The 3,185-nt window shown below is 44.4% G+C and overlaps 1 long non-coding RNA gene across 1 annotated transcript; it reads right to left on the bottom strand.

Annotated features, from left to right (window-relative positions):
• Positions 1–302: 302 nt before the first annotated feature.
• On the bottom strand, positions 303–2,058 carry LOC311604499. The gene is made up of 2 exons (XR_014781522.1): positions 1,726–2,058; positions 303–953 (listed from the first exon to the last, which is right to left on the bottom strand). It is a non-coding gene; the product is annotated as an uncharacterized lncRNA (long non-coding RNA).
• Positions 2,059–3,185: the final 1,127 nt, after the last annotated feature.

Raw genomic sequence — 3,185 nt, 5'->3', positions numbered from 1 at the left:
TAATTTTTGTGTTTGGGTAGTGACCTTGTACTTACCATGTTTGAGGGATTTGGGCTGGTTGGATTTTAGAGCACATCATTAGGAGTTCAGGCAGCCCTAGGATTTCTGCCAGTTTGATCCAGGCAGCCTGGCTCCAAGGACAGATCTAGTCTATCAGTTTTTGTTGTTTCTTTTCTTGAGAATCATTGAAATGAGTTAGAGCTAATGGCCAGCAGATAAAATTTTGTTCTTTTTTCTCCAACAGATTATAATATATAAAACAACATTTAAACACCAGAGAAAGACAAGAGTAAAAATTGACGTTTGTCTTTTTTTACTATGAGGGACAAGTTATGTGCCCTAGTCAGTCTGTCCAGTGGTCTAAGACAACAGTCAAGGCGATTGATTCTTTTTGTCTCATAGTGAGAAAGTCCACACAAATAGACACAAATAAACAAAAACAGAAATTGGCACCAAAAGCCACAAAGTTTGGACTACACCAAAACCAGAATGAAGTGAGCGGTCAGACCCGATGATCAGGCGGGCCAAGAGTGCTCCCCAAATGGAGGGGGATTGACTCCCCCTCCTGGAGGTCAGGAACGTCTTCCAGTATCCTTATCAGGGGGGTACAATATCTCCTGGCACAGGCAAAGAGCAACCTTGACACTGTGAGTAGTTCAAATGTTTGAGGAGCTCCAAAGTGAAACTAATGAACATGGAGGGACAGAGAGACAAAGAAGACAGACAAAGAAGAGTAGCAGCTGCCTTACCTAATTCCTTGACTAGAGTCCGGGTCTTAGAGGGGACTCTTCAGGCAGAGGAGATTTACAGACTTTAGCCTTAATTGTGGTCCTGAAGAGAGAACTGGATAGGCCAGCTTTTACATTTTCCCAGACTTTTTCTAAGTTCTTCTTTAAGAAAATTTTTACCTTCATCTAATACTGATTCGTCCTGTTGTGGTCTTCAATGAGTACCTGTGGAGGGGGCAGACAAATGGGGGGACAGGAGATACAAAGAAATGAGGGCAGGTCTGGATTCTGGACAAACCTCATTTTTTGAAAAATTTCACAGTTTATATAGGCACAGAGGCATGAGTATTTGTGTAAGCAAGGGTTGTTATGGATACCTAACTCTGGAATGCTCCAGCAGGTGTCTACCTTTACAGCTGCTATAATTGCAGAGAGAGAAATTCCAGGAAAGTTGTGAAGGATCTGGTTAGTCAGGAAAAGGTTCCCGGAACTGCTGCTCGCAGGCAGCTGGTCTTTAATCTGATCTTATCAGTAGTCTTACCGGAAAAGGAGTAACTCGGGGGTCTAGAATGACCAGCCCCCACAATAAACCACAACAGGTGTCTAACTGCGGAACCTCGACAAGGTCAGCTGGTTTCTGGTAAATGGCAGACTGCTAGAGAAATAGGAACCTAAGCTCTGATAAGATGGAAGAATATTGGCCATATAGCCCGTCCCCTACATAATACATTTTAATAGCCTCATGAAAGTATCTAACACACAAGATTTCATTAATCAAACTTAGTCATTCAAAGCAACACCCACTCTTTTCCATCTTTTTTCATTTATGGTTCCTTCCTGCGGGAACCAGGGACAAATGTCCTTGAGAAAAAGGAAAAAATGAACTAAATCTTTTTTCTTAACCCTAGTTCTTTGTGCCTTGAGAGAATCTTTAAGTACACCTATGAACTTCTCATGTACACTAATTCCCTGTCCCATAATATCACCATCTGTATACCTCGGATCTTCTTTCACGGAGTGGGCGCTTCTCCGTGGTGATCTCTCTGCAGGTCTTCACTTACAGAGTGGGCGTTTCTCCATGGCGACCTCTTTGCGGGTCTTCACTCACAGAGTAGACTATCTCTGTGGCGACCTCAATGTATGATGCGACTGCAGTCTTCAGACGGTGCTTCTTGCATGATCCCATGTGCCTCAGGCATCACGTCTGGGCACCAATTCTGCCCTGGCCCTGCCCCGGGGTCTTCAAATGGAACCTGGGAGGGGGTGCCGAAGTGAAAGTAAAGGACAGGAGACATGAGGGCAAGTCTGAACACTGATCAAGGCCTGTTTATTGAAAATTCTTACAGGGTTTATATAGGCAATATCTAGGGCAAGGAAAGGCAGGGCTGCTGTGGGAACCTAATGGCAGATATCCAGCCATCCGTCCTTGGTAAGAAGAACTCCAAGATTAGGGATTGAGCTCTGAGGGAACGCAGATACGGAAGCAAGATAAGCAAGCAGCCTCCCAGGATCTTGAAGAGCCCGCTACGTGTCAGGCAGCAGTTCCCAGGGTCCGGATGGAGTGGCCTGGGCTGACCTCATCCTGCTATGTACCAGGCAGAGGTATAGAAAATGGAATCTACAGACAAAGTGGAATTGGGCAATGTTTTAAGCCAAGAGCCGCTAAAGGCAGCTCCCCACAACTGTGCAAGCTCTCTAACACTGAGCTGTATCTCCAGCCCTCACTAATGTTTCAATGTAGCTCCCATGGGATAACATTGCTAAGTTTAATATTTTTTCAATAGAATTGTAGTTCAATTGACCCCACTTGCACGTGCCTGTGCGCATACACACACACACACACACACACACACACACACACACACACACACACACACACACACACACACACTTTCCCCTCTCTCTATTTCGTATTCCAAAGACTGATGATGAGGAAACCAGGAAGTTTCCTGTTAATGACTACGCAGAAGGATGCTTGCCCAAGTAGCATCCCTGAAATGCTGCTCTAATGGACAATCTTCAATGGCATAAGTCAATTCCCTGACTACTTGTGTTAGAGTTTTCCAACTTAAAACAACATATTGGAATAATGTTTGCAGTACTTGCTTAAGGAAGTAAGAGAAGTCTGGATGAAAGAGCAGAAATATTAGAGCGGTGGTCATGACATGACCAAGTGCCTCTGTAGGTGACGGTCCGTCAACCTTATTGTCATTCTTATCTCTCTCCCTCTTCCTTTTCCTTCCCAAGCTATAGACGCAGAAATAACAGAAGTGAAATGACTTCTTGACCTGATGCAGTCTGTGTCCTCAGGGTCAGATATCTTTCCCCACTGACCATCTGACACAATCCACATAGTCTGGAGATAAAACAGATAAGGTTGGACAGTTGAGTTCAGTCCTCATAAACTGAGCAGAGAGCTACAGAATAGGGTAGATGGTTGCGTTCAGTCCTCATAAA

Source organism: Acomys minous (assembly GCF_964271855.1).
Source record: "Acomys minous genome assembly, chromosome: 9".
Taxonomy (NCBI): Eukaryota; Metazoa; Chordata; class Mammalia; order Rodentia; family Muridae; genus Acomys; species Acomys minous.
Note: the sequence above shows the minus strand (reverse complement) of the source record. Positions and strands in the feature narration are given on the sequence as shown.